Source organism: Rattus rattus, chromosome 5 (genome assembly GCF_011064425.1).
Source record: "Rattus rattus isolate New Zealand chromosome 5, Rrattus_CSIRO_v1, whole genome shotgun sequence".
In the NCBI taxonomy this organism is placed as follows: Eukaryota; Metazoa; Chordata; class Mammalia; order Rodentia; family Muridae; genus Rattus; species Rattus rattus.
The window spans coordinates 135,812,344-135,826,065 of NC_046158.1; the positions used below are offsets into that span (position 1 = coordinate 135,812,344).

At 52.3% G+C, this 13,722-nt stretch overlaps 1 protein-coding gene across 3 annotated transcripts in view; it reads left to right on the forward strand.

Moving 5' to 3' along the window:
- Positions 1–13,722, forward strand: part of Epb41l1 (erythrocyte membrane protein band 4.1 like 1) — a 120,361-nt gene that overhangs the window by 45,111 nt on the left and 61,528 nt on the right. For 2 of the 3 annotated variants that reach the window (XM_032904588.1, XM_032904589.1), the window contains exon 1: positions 9,919–10,086. The exons of the other annotated variant lie outside the window; for it this stretch is intronic. The gene's annotated coding sequence lies outside the window, so the exon portion shown is untranslated. Of the gene's footprint in view, positions 1–9,918; positions 10,087–13,722 lie in introns of those variants that run through there. 3 annotated transcript variants of the gene reach the window in all.

Below are 13,722 nucleotides of genomic sequence, written 5' to 3' on the forward strand. Positions count from 1 at the left end.
AACACAAATACACACACACACACACACACACACACACACAGACACACACACAGACACATACACACACAGAGTCAGAGACAGAGACAGATAGAGAGACAGAGACAGAGAGACAGAGATAGAGACAGAGACAGAGATAGAGACAGAGAAAGAGAGAGATGGAACTTAGCATTTTTGACTAGAGGCCACCTAGGCCAATGCTTCTAACTTTTCACGGACCCAGAGAGTGATCTATGCATGGGCTTTCTGGCTGGCTTTGAACTCACAGAGATCCTCTTGTCTCTGCTTCCCAAGTGCTGGGATAGAGGCCTCTGCTACCATGGCTGGCTTAGTTGAACATTTCTACGATGTGATATATCGCCTCTTTTAATCCTTACAATAACCACACAGAGTTGTAACAAGGAAACTGGGACACAGTGAGATTAAGCACTCCTTCTAAGTGGTTAAGGCAGGACATAAAGCCGGGTCCCCTGACTCCAGAGGCCAAGGTTGCTCTGGAGCTGTTTGGTGTGACTCTATGCTGTGCATATCAAATGTTAGCATTCATCATAATGACAGGGGAACTGAGGGATTCTCTTGAGCTGGCTTCTGATTCAGTAGGTCTGGGCAGCTTCCCACACCTGTGAGTTCCAGGTAATTCAACTGCTGCAGGGACACACACAGAGAACCACTTCCCCTCTCCTTACCGATAGGAAGAAAAGACGGAGGGAAAAGATATGATTCTTTTTTTTTTTTTTTAAGATTTATTTATTTATTATAGATGAGTACACTGTAGCTGTCTTCAGATGTGCCAGAAGAGGGCATCAGATCCCATTACAGATGGTGGTGAGCCACCATGTGGTTGCTGGGATTTGAACTCAGGACCTCTGGAAGAGCAGTCAGTGCTCTTAACCACTGAGCAATCTCTCCAGCCCCGAAAAGATACGATTCTTTTATTTCCTGTGTTTGTGTGCATGTGTGTGTGCATGTTCACAGGCACATCTGTGTCACAACACACATATAGAGGTCAGAGGACAACCTCCCATTTCTGTTCACACTTTGCACCTCGTTTGAGATGTCTCTTTTTTAGCTGCCGTGTTTACCTGGCTAACTGTCCCTCAACCTCTGGGGATTGACCTGTCTTTCCATCCTTCCCCCATAGGTGTGCTCTGGGATTGTGGACATGTGTACCACTTCAATTACAGAAATACATGCCCCCACCCAGCTTTTACTGGGGTCTGGGGATCTGAACTCAGGTCGTCAGGCTTGGACAGCAAGCTCTCTCACCCTTCTTACCTGAGAAATGCATCTTGATCTCTGCTGGACTGGTGTGATGGCCCACCTTGTCTTCCGGCCTCTGCTACCCTGCAGTCACTCCCTAGCAGGCACAAACCATCTCTAGCTATATCCTGCCTCTTCCCCGAGTCCTTAACTGCTCTCCCGTTGTCTCCCTTCACTATGCAGTAGAAGTTTCTGCAACGGCCAACTGGTCAACCTTCAGAGTCCGCTCTGATAACCGCTGAGTGTATGTGGCTGTGAATTTTGCATTTTGTTTCATTTTCTTTGGTTTAAATATAGGTCACATGTGGCAAGCTGCTAGACAGGGCAGGAAACCACTTGGAATGTCATTCAAGGCTCTGATTGGCACCATCTGCCTTTCCAGACCCAGCCTCAATGCTCAGCGTCCCAGAGGCCAAGCCACGTGTGCCCAGTTTCCTGCGCTTACCATGTCCTCTCCACCATGCCTGCTTTTGTGCGAGCTTTCAGTCTAGGTTGTTCTGCAGCCCTGCCTTCAAAGCTCGGTCCAAATGCCACCTCTTCCTGAAAGCCTCTGACATCTGCTTTTCTCCAATTTCTTTCCCCTCCAAATTCCTCCACACTTCATCTTTTCCTTTTCATCTTTCCTGATTGCTGTATTCTACTGCAATTGGCTGGGGTCCCTATTTTATTTTCTACTGAACTGTGAGCTTTGAGATCATGTGACCGTTTCCCATAGCAAGCTCTTACTTCCCACCGCAGGTCCCTTCCAAGCGTACAGAGAAGCTAGATAAATGCCACAGACTTGCACTGGTGCACTGGGAAAGCAAAGATGATAATGTGTCGTTCCTATCCTCCAGATGCTCAAGCCCCTACCAGTCTCATCCATGCCCAGAGAGCCATGGAAGCCAATGGTTATTTTGGGCAGGGAGATAAAAGTCACAGAGGGCCCTGTTGGCCAGGGGAGTCCAGGCAGGAGCTGTTGAAGCAGAAGGCTGTGTTTACACACAGAAATTTTCTCTACCCAGCCTGGCCTGGTACAAGTAGATGGGTACAGCCAGACATCGATGCCTGGCTGCCTTCTAAAGCTGGGATTAAGTGTTGGTGCAGTGGCTGGTCTGGCCGTCTGGTCTCTGCAGATGGATGGATCAGGAGAAGGTTGCTGAGCAGTGCCAGCTTGGGCAAGTGGAATATTGGCTGGGTGGTCCCAGGGTGGAGACTGGGAGGCAAGCACATGTTTGTAAGCAGAGTGATGGGTAGCAGGTGAATTTTTGTTTGACCTGGTTTGGTGGTTCATGAGGTTTTCAGATAGGCCCCTGTTTGAGTGTAGAGACTGTTGGAAAGAAACAAAGAGACAGCTTGCTATTTTGAGACCCTAAAGCTAAGAGTGGTTCACACCACAGAAATCTCCAGCTTATAGAAAACATCCCCATGACCCCCACCCCGGCCCAGGCATGGTAGTTCACGCCTTTAATCCCAGCATGTAGGAGGCAGAGGCAGGCAGATCTCTGTGAGTTCTCCAGCCTAATCTACATAGTGGGTTCCAGGACAGGTAAAGTTACACCGGTACCCATTTTTTTTTTTTAAATAAGCCAGTCCTGATGCCCCTGCTTGTAATCTCAGTGCCAGGAAACAAGAGGCAGGCAGATCATTGCTGCTGTAAGAGATCCTGCTGCAAAAACAAACCAGGTAGACAGCGTCTTCAGAAGAGCAGCCAAGGCTGCCCTGTAGCTGTCACACACTCTTGCACATACCTGCAGGCCTGTATGTATGTGCGCGCGTGCGCGCGCGCGCACACACACACACACACACACACACACACAGAGTATGTGAATCATAGAAATCATAGTGTCGATACAAAGGTCCACACAGGACATCACAAATCAACACGTGCTTTGTGTGATTGTCTCTTGACAAGACCTAAAACATCTCGTCATCTCCACAGTATGTTTGTGATCAGCCAAATGTGTGCAGGGTCATGAGGGGACAAACACAAGCTCCCGGGTTAAGTATGTCTGGGGCTGAATCTTGGGTCCCCTCTCCATGACCAAAGGAACGCTGGGCTAGTGACTTCAATTTCATCCCCCTGTAAAATCAAGGTGGATATGTAATTTCTGCTTTACAGTGTAGCAAGGGATTTAAGATGGGAAATGTAGGCAAATTGCTAGGTGCCGTGCCAGCCTGTAGCTAGGGACTCTAACCCTCTGCAAAGATGCTGTGGATTGATGGTGATGCTGCAGCCTCTTCCCACACCGGGACCACAGGCACACAGACAGCTTTCTCCTCTGCCTCCCTCCTCCCAGCCTCTGTGTGGTGCTCTCCGAGATCTCCTCTAACTACAAGGAACCTGAGGCGCCACAACAATGAAACCTCAGATGATACTCCCAGCTCCTAACAGGCTGGGTGGCAGTCTTTATCCAGTGGGAACTTGGCCATGTTTTTTATATTCAGCCCCATAGCATGGTTCCCAGACTCCTCGAGGAAGGTTCATTTCTCAGGCAGTGCCTAGAAGCATGGGGACCCCAGAAGGAATTGTAGCCAAGGTGAAACTGAGGTGCCGGAACCTTCGGGTGGACTCCTGACTCCCCTTGCTTCCTGACCTTTGGCTGTGGGGTGAAGGTGACCAGGGAGTGCATACATATGACTACCAAGAAGGATCTTTGTGGTTTGAAAGATGCAAAGTGGCTTCTCTCCTAAAACAACAGTGTACCAGGGAGCTAAGAGCCTCCTGCAAGGCACATAACCCAAGGCCATTGGGAAAGGCCAGTGTTGTAGCTAGCCATAGGGGGTGTCTCAGGAGGTAATGAGGAAGGACTTCCTGGATGACAACTAGAAGCGTGACCATGGAGACGGGAAAATTCATCCAGGCAGAGGGTAAAGCTCGTGTGAGGGCGAGCATGTGTCAGAGCTACCGTACCCTGGGGAACCAGAGCCCTCAGTCTGACAGAGCAAATCACATAGCTTCTGAAACTAAGGCTGAGGCACAAGGAGAGATCAGGCTGGCAAAGGTCTCAAGAGTCAAGCTGAGGTGAGTTCTTTCATCAGAGAATGAAGGCTCTTCACTGAGAAGGTGAGCAGAGTCTGCCCTTTGACATGCCCCTGGAAATCAGCAACAGTAGTCAGTTGTCTATGCCCTGAGGATGTCCCGCTGTGTCCAGGGCTCGCTTGTGGGTACCAAGATGGCAATGGAGGGCAAGCTTCCTGCCCGAGAGGAGAGGCAGTATAAGTCAGGGTCCCACTTTTACAACTGAGCCTGGATTCAGAGTAGAGATCAGAGGAGACAAGGATATGGCAAGCCGGTGTGTGTGTGTGTGTGTGTGTGTGTGTGTGTGTGTGTGTGTGTGTGTATGTGCAGGAAGTGGGGGTGGGGTGGCTTTCCTTGAAGGGAATATGTCTTGAGGATATGTACATCTGAGAGAGACCAAGAGGTAACTGAGGGGGGTCTTACCTGTGGTGGGGGAAGGCATCTGATCTGCCAGGCCTCCTTGGTGGATGATGTCCTGTGATCCTATGGCAGTGATGAGGGAGTGCCTATAGTACCTCCAGCTTCAGGCAGAGCAAGGCATTGGCAAGGTCACGGAGCTCCTGTATGGAAGAGTGTCTCCACCTTGTACCAGCCCTTCACATGCTGTACTAGCTGTGAGCTAGCTAGTGCTTTCCTCTCACGACCTGCCATGCAGCTTTGGGGCATACGCACGCAGCTGCCTATACCAGACTGTATGTGGGATCATTCGGTTTCCAATCTAGGCCAAGGTTCCAGAGGAGGTGAGAGCCTTGGGGACTGCGGTGGTAAAGTGGAGGGAAGCAGCTAGCAGGTGAGGGTCCCTGCCCTGGGTGTGCAGTTGCTCAACCAACCCGGCCTTCTGCTTCCGCTTGGACCCAGCTGCCCTGCAGTGCCTTCTTGAGAGTGGCAGCAGTGCGGGGAGGGTAGCCTTGCCAGACAGAGCTTCCCAAGTCGTGGGACACACTGCTTTAGAAAGTTTGGCTCTAGTAGCTTCCTCCCTCTGGCCCAGCTCTTAGCTGCCTGGGGCTTAGCTCAGCCCACCCAGGCCCTGTTGCCCTCTGAGGCCAGAGCCAGATCCCTTGCCCTGAAATACCCTCTTTGTGTGACCTCTGTTTTAATCCAGAGTCTCTTAGCTTCCCCCTCCCCCAAGATACCTTTTCTTATCCCATGGGCTCTGTTGGGATTTCAGTGTATCTGAGCCCATACTAACCAACAGAAATGCAGTGTGAGCTACATGTGTAAGTCATACATACAATTAAAAAGACAAAAAGGCAGCTCACACATGCTCTTAGTCCCAGCGCTTGAGAAGCCAATGTGGGAGGATCCCTTGAGTTCAGGAGTTCAAATCCACACCACTGGGCAACATAGCAAAACTTTTTGTCAAACAAACAAAAATGCCGAGGGTGACCCATGCCTTTAGTGGCAGCATTTGGGAGGCAGATGGAGATGGATCTCTGTGAGGTTGAGGCCAGTCTGGTTAGCCCGGCCACTGGGTTCAGTGAGGAGGCCCTGCCGCAAAAAGAACAGGTGGAAAGCATCCGATATACCACATGCACTAACATACATGTACATATACATGTACCTATGCATGCACTACATACAGGACTGAGGTTGTAGCTTAAGGTAGAGTGCTTGTCTAGTATGCACAAGGTCCTGGGCTGGATCCCTCCGAACACACACACACATACACACACACACACACACACACACACACACACACACACTCTGAATGAAATCATTCTAATGAGATTTTATTTAATCTGATATATCTATAACTTTTAGTTAATTTTTTTTAAACACAGGCTAGTCTTGAACTCCCGATTCTCCTGCCTCCATCTCTCCAGTTCGGGTATTCCATACCAACATGCCCGGTCCCATAATATTAAAACAAGAACTTTTGAGATCTATGATCATTCTCTTTAATTTTAGTACTCAGGCTTCAAAATCCACTCTGTCTTTTTTTTTTCTTTTTTTTTCTTTTCTTTTTTTTCAGAGCTGGGGACCGAACCCAGGGCCTTGCACTTGCTAGGCAAGCGCTCAACCACTGAGCTAAATCCCCAACCCCAAAATCCACTCTGTCTTACATTTACCGCACGCTTCCGTTTGTACATTTCCGGTACTTGGCAGCTCCCCGTGGCCGGCAGCTCCCGTGTTAATTAGCACAGACCTAGAGGCAAGGGGATGGTTGAGGCTCAATGTGTGGCATCAGATGTCTCTCTGGTCCACACTCTAGTCCTGCCATTTATCGGTGGGTGAGCACTGCCGCCTCATCAGTCCTCCGAGGCTCAGTCACTTCAGCCGGACAAAGGATCGGTAATTTCAGGGCCGGAGGATTGTTTTGGGGATTAATCCCATGAATGTGTGTCTAGCGCCAGGCTCAGTGAAGTGCTCGGCAACTGGCAGGAGGCTAATCTCTAGGGCCCTCCACTGTCCCCACCCATTGGACTCACTGGAATTCAGGGTCACACTCTCCAGTTCTTTCTTTCCTGGCATCTAGGGCTTGTCCCAGGGTAAACATCACTGCTTCCTGACAGAAAGATGGGGGGTGGGGGCTCAGCACTGAGAATAGACCTCCCCTGTTCCCTCTTCTTCCACCAGACCAAGACACTCTGGGTGATAAAATCTCTTGGGGCCTGAGTCCCTCCTCTGAAAGATCAAAGGGTGGTGGAGGGGTCCTGTCTGAAGTTTGGTGGAGTCTCTGACCCACCATAGTCATGCAGGCCTGGGGCTAACGCTGTTCATTCTGCCTTCTCGTGTCCTGGCTTCCTTGGATCTCAGACTTTTACACTTTTAGGTTCCCTCGTTAAAATTTAAAAGGAAAGACATCCTCCTCCTTCTTAGGCAGAGCCTACAGGAAGTGCAGTATCCTGTCCTCTCTCTTTCCTGTGAGCCCCTGCCGAGCTCCCCTCACATCACCCTAGTAACAGATGGGCAGCAGAGAGTTCCTCTCAGTAAGGCTGGGAGAGGTCAACTTGTAGAATTAGAACAGAAGGAAGAGACAGAACCAGGGCTGGAAGAAGCCTAAAGCCTAAAGGACATGGTCTCTTTCTCATCAGGGTCCCTGATGTTTCTCCGTGGTGGCTTTCATGAGGCATGGTCGTGTTGAATCCCGTGCCTCGGTTTCCCTGTTTGGAGAGTGGAAGCAGAAAAACACCACAGTACTGATCTCAGCGATGTCTGCAGAACCCGTGCATTCTTTAGGGGTTCTCATGCTTTGTGCGTCTAGTTTGTAATTTCTCCAGAGAAATTATGTAGGGAAAGTGGAAGGGTTCAGAGAGCCCACATTACTGTGTAGAGTGACCTTGGCCAAATCACTCACCATTCTGGGCCTTGGCTATTTATTTATAACTTGGGGGGAGGGGTGATGCTAACTCAGATGATGCTGTGAAATCAAGTACTTTGCAAACTGGAAAGGCGCTAATAATAGAACTAGAAGAGAGTCGCAGAAAATAATGATAAAAACAATAGAAACAGAGACAGACATCATTCTAGAGACAGCCCAGCTTCCAGTGTGTTATCACCGACCGGAAGTGAATTGGGCCCTTTGGGTATGGATCTAAAATGAAGTCTGGGAACATCCTGCTTTGGTCCCGAAGTAGCCTGGGTTTTCCTGGGAAAGTGAGAGGCTCCACGTGGCCAAGGAGGCTGGGAACCAGGGAGTGCCCCAGGGGAGGAATGGGGGGGGGTGGCAGTGTTGTCTGGGGAAAGGAGAGGGGGGTGTCTGGGAAAGAGTTAAACTGAGGAATGGGGAGGGCCTTGGCTCTGCAGCCTTGGGAGCTTGTGGTTGAGAAAGCAGCCAAGGAAAGGTTAGCTGGGAAGCAAAATGCCTCGAGGCAGGCAGCCGAGGGAGGCCTCTCCACAAGTTTGCCCACGGACCAGCAAGTTCCTCTGCTGGCACTCCTGAGTTTGGCAGGTTGTTCCAGTCATTAATTTGAATAACCATTGCGCACAAATAGTGTATACCCTTGAGAGTCTGTGACTTGCTTGGAGGCGGTACGCCTAAGGACCTGTGTGAGGCTCCTTGGGTAAAGGGAGCCTGGAGATAAAGTCTGGGAGGAAGCCCCTCCCACTTGGCTTAAGCTGATTGGTTTTCCGCCTCTTATCTGGAGAGGGGTTGGCTAGTGTCATTCTGCTCTTGCCCACTCCTGAGACTAAGTGGACGGCAGGCCGCAGCAAGAAGCTAACTCTCGAGGCATCCCATTTAGGGGCTTGTCCACGCTAAAGAAAAGGCCTGGCTTGGAGGTTGAGCAAAGGGATTCCCTCTCTTTATGAGTGCCGGGAGAGGGCATAGTCTATAAGGTTCTAGATGAAGGGGAAGGGAGTGCGGGACACCCTCACTTCCTATCTTCCCCACCCTCTTCAGCTTTCCCACTCTCTACCCAGTGAAGATAATGGGACAGAACTGTAGTGTGTGCGTGTGCGTGTGCGTGTGCGTGTGCGTGTGCGTGTGCGTGTGCGTGTGTGTGTGTGTGTGGGGAGGGGGGCGGATGGCAGAGGGCTCAGGTACTATATGACTCAGACATTGGCTTGCACATAGTAGGTATTCAGGGTGATCGGAAGAGTGAAAGAAGAGCTCAGCACCCTGGGGCTGATGGAGGTGTTTAGGAGTGAGGGTCGCATGGGTTGCCCTTGTAGAATCATGGAAACCGACTTGGGTGACCGTGTATGCGTTGTTGCCATCCCTCCCAGGCCTTTCCCCACATGCTGGGCCGGAGAGACAGGTTAAATCCAAGTCTAATCCCGTCGTCCACGGTTTACAAACTGAAGCCCGGAGCACGGCAGCAGCTTGCCAAGCGCACTTGCTGAACCAGTCGCCGAACTGGATTGGAACCCAGGCCCTCTATTTTTCAAAGTGCTCTGTGGCCGCCAAAGGCTTGGATAAGAGGGATGTGATCTGGTGTAACTGGCTTTTTGAGTTCTAACAGTGCGGCTGGAGTGAAGGAGTAAGGTTTAGCTTGGCTTTGAGCCATGACCTCTGTGGCCCCTTCGTAGGATCTGGGAGTACACACCACCGCGTGTGCTTATATATAGTAAACACCTCTACCCGGATCCAAGCCCTACAGGGTTCCTTCGCTGTTACACTACTGTCATGGTCACCGAGGCACATAGGTACCGGGGAGCACACCTACCCTAGGGACACTCATGCCGGATGATTCCCGGAAGGCAGTTGCCTTGTGGATTCCCTACTGGGAGAAGAACGCTACGTCCCAGGCGGGTTCTGTCCCCGCGCTGAGCTTGCAGGGGAGTGAAAGGGATCGGTAGGGGAGTGAAGGGGACCCGACTCTGTGGGATGGGAGGCCCACAGAGGCTGAGTCACCTCTTCTGAGTCAGGGATCCTCCTCCTTCTTCTCCCCTCCCCCTCCCTCTCTCCCTGAGCCCCCACTAGGGCTTGGCCCAGAGAGCCCGCGAGCGAGCGAGCGGGAGGCCGGCTGGCCAGGGCCAGGGCGGAGACGGCCATCTCGTCCCGCAGTGGACCGCGGGGTGGCGGGGAAAGGGCGGAGGAGGCAAGGCAGGCAGCCGAGGAGGCGGAGGCAGGGGCTGGGCGCCGCGAGCGAGGAGGCAGGCTCGCGGTCGCCCCTGGGCTGGGCGCGGAGGCCGCGGCGGGGGCGGGCCGCGCGGCGGCGCCAGGCCAGGGGCTGTGGGCACGGTGCCCAGCCCCGGCGCACCCGACCGCCGCGGCCGCCGCCGCCGCTGCTGCAGTCGGCATCCATCAGCGGGCGGGGGTGTCGCGGAACAGGCTGCTCCGCAGAGCCCGCCCGCGCCGCCCCGCCCCGCGGCCTGCGGGCCCGGAGGAGCCGAGGGGACCGGCCCTCGCCCAGCCGGCCCGAGATGGGGACCCCCAGGCCCAGGTAGGCACGTGGGGACCGGCGATCAGATGGCATGGGGGACCCGGGGCGTGCTACATCTAGTCCCAGCCTCCAACCGTGGGGGAAGAGAGGAGGTGAGAGTAGGAGCCGAGTCTAGAGGCTGTTGGCCCCCCTGTCCAGTATTGGAGAGACCTTTGCTGGTCCTCTCACCTCTGCAGCTTCCTCAGTGCCAGGAGTCAGAGGTGTCAGCTGGCACCTTGGTGTAGAATGAGCCATTGCTGGGCGATGGGCTAAGGAAACTGGCCCACTCTGTTCAGGAAAGCCATCCCAGCTGCCTCCTTCGGTGGCCCAGGGCTCCCTGGTTTTCTTCTCTAGACTTCCGATGCTGCAGGACAATTATCTTGGCTAGAGGTTGGCTGCTTGGATACTGTTCTCAGTATCATCCTCATCTTTGCTTACAGACCCTTTCTCACTTGCATTGGCTCCCATCCCTCCTTCTTTCTCTGCCCAAGCTGGGTGTATGAACCTTACCCACCGGGACGTCTGAAGATTCAGACTGGCATCGTACTGTATGGTTGTTGTACCCCCTGATCAGAGATAGATGCCTCGTGTGCGTCAGTTGTACCTGGAACCTTCATACTTGGAGAGGTCAAGTTCCCAAGAGGCTGGGGTCTTGGCGACAGGTATAGGTGTTTAGGTGACTCGCACCACTATGGTGTTTATTGGGTACAGAAGTCACTGACTGGCTGTGTGGGCCAGAGAGACCATGGTTTTGGAAAGGCTGAAAAAACACCCGGAGAATATTCCCAAGCTGCTGCCTCTCCCTTTCTCCTGCCAGCCATGTCTCTTGCTTCTTGCTCCCCCTCCAGAGCTCTGCCATGCATTGGTGGGGGAGTTTGGGGGAGAGCTAACCACGGGTTCCTACTGTCACTCTGGATTGGCATGTCACCTCTCCCGCACACCAAGGTGGGAGTGTAAAAGGGCTGGATTTTAGGACCTCTCTGGAGCTGTGCAGGGTCCAGCTGCCCCATCAGCCTGATCTCTGTGAGCCTTAGGAGACTTCCAGAATCATAGCAGTTGGACGGTGGCCCCAGAGGCTCCTGTCCTAGGCTAGGGTGTACAGAATAGAAGTGCCGTGTGCCTGCCACATATCTATGACTCCAGATGGAGCTTGTGGCACAGGCAGCCTGTACCAGCTTCTTGTCAGTCATGGTGGCCCACAGAGGCTCTGTCAGCCATGGAGCAGTTAGCTTCTGGTGGCCAGCCTGAGATCCTCATGTCCCCAGAAACTGATGTACAAAAGGCACACAGTCTCTAGGATCTGGGGGACACCTGACAGCAGTCCTGGAGGGAGAGCGCGGGGGTAGGGGCCCTGTTAAATACCCCCTGGGCCTTGGAGCAGTGCTCTGGGCCCAGCTCTGTGAGCTTCTTGAAGATGTTCTATGGTAGAACCCCACATGAGGACAAGGCTGGACCCTATGCTCACAGGGTTAATATAGAGAGGTGGCTAAAGGTCTAGGGAGGAAGAGACTTCTCCAAGGTCACAGCTCCTGGTGAGAGCCAGCACTGATATGTTGAGGACTTAAACTTTTTGATTAAGGTTTCTCTTCCTTGCCCAAATGCCTGCTCCCTGGATGCTATGGCTCCTTATATAGCACTCTGCCAGGAGAGGTACCCTTCATGCTGGAGGCCACAGCCCCGTTTCAGGAGAGCCCTCATGTTGCCTCCGAGCTCTTCTCCCATGAGGTGAACAATGAAGGCTGGGTCCTAAAGGGCCTTGGATCCTCTTGGTGTATTCAGGATGGAAAGGACTCTTGGAGTCCAGAGATATTCTGAGCCTGAGCTGCCGGGGTTGGGGGGCAGGAGAAAAGGTCCCTTGGCTAGAGTAGCCGCAGTGGGAAGCACCGACCTCACACCATGTCTAGACTTCTCTGCACTCCTTATTAAAGGGACATGATCATTTCATCCTGGAGCAATACTACTGGACGTACAGTCAGAGAGATGGTATTTATTGAGCACTTAATGTGTGCCGTGCCCTGATAAGTGCTTCGCATCCCCTCTCAGCAGCACTGTTAGATAATATTATTATACACTTTTAACAGATAAACGGAGGCTCACAGAGCTTGCCTGCCCGAGGTCACACAGCTGGAAAGTGTGAGGCTGTAGGAGTCCAGAACCCCTCCCTTGACCATGACATCATACCCAGGACAGTGCCTGGGAGCACCTGGTTAGTGTCCAGTAGAACCCAGTAATTCGCTAATAGATGAGGGCTGAGTAGGGTGAGGCAGGATAGCTCTGTGGGCTGAGTGCAACCCTGGCCTTGAGGAGCCGAGTCAGAGGGGTATGGGTGAGAGGGGCCAGCATTGGCCTTCTGCTCGCTAGCTGGCCTTGCCGCTTGCCCCCTGCTACATTTGGTAGGGCTCCAGCGGCCAGAAACCACACAGAGGGAATGCACAAGCAGTGACTGGGACAGCATCTATCTCTGTCAGCAAGGACCTGTGCCTGACTGGGGGTGGCAGCAAGCTGGCCCTGCTTTCTTAGTAGGAAGGAGACTTGTGGGTAAGAATAGCAACAGCTAACATTTATTGAGCTCTTACTACATGCCAGAAACTATTTTCATGTCTTACGTGTACAACTCCTACATTCCTCACAAAACCCTGTGAGGTAGCGACTTTTCTTCCTCCCACTTTCTAGAGCACATTGGTGACTTACTGAAGGAAGCTAAGGGGTCGTGGAGGCAGACTGGGTCAGAGCCGCTTCCCAGAGCTTCCATAGGCAGCCGGTCTTCAGAGTCACCTTCAGTTTTGTTTGTTTGGAAGGAGCCATCCAGTCAGATGTGCGCCATTTCTCAAAAGTCTCGGGTGGAACTGGTCAGGCTGACCATGGTGCACATGTCTGTAATAGCAGGACTCCAGAGGCTGAGGCAGGAGCATTGCCATGAATTCGAGGCTGGCTTGGGATACAGAGTGAGCTCCTCGCCAGCCAGCATTAAGTCACCTAAGTGAGATTTGGTCTCCCAAAAACTGGACAAAAAGAAGGGACCAGCGAGATGGGTTAGTGAGCACAGGGGCTTGCTGCACAAGCCTGCTGATCTGGGATCTGGGATCTACTGGGATTATAGCAGAGGAGAGAACTGACTCCTGACAGTTGTCCTTTGCTGACCATACATGGTCCATGGTGCACACGCCTACACACCCACATACACACTGATGATGATGGTGGTGGTGGTGGTGGTGATGATGATGATAAAGATAACAATTTAAAGGTTTGGAGAGATGGCTCAGTGATTAACAGTTTGTTGCTCTTGCAGAGGACTAGAATTTGTTTCCACCACTCATATTAGGTATTGCTGTCTGTATCCCCATCTGTAGAGAACCTGGCATCCTCTTCTGACCTTTGAGGGACACACACACACACACACACACACACACACACACACACACACACACACACACACCTCTACCTCTCTCTAAAAGTCTTACCAAGCCATGGATGACAAAGCCATCTTGGCCCCAGAGGTAAGAGAATACTGCAGAGTCTGCCTATTTTGATGCTCAGGGAAGGTTTTAAGAAGAGGTGGGCCCCTTAAGCTGGACACTAATGCAAGGCGAGGGTTTGAACGTTGTAGGGCTGTGGGAGGAAAATGACGTCTTTTAAGGAGAGTCGGTGGTGCCATGT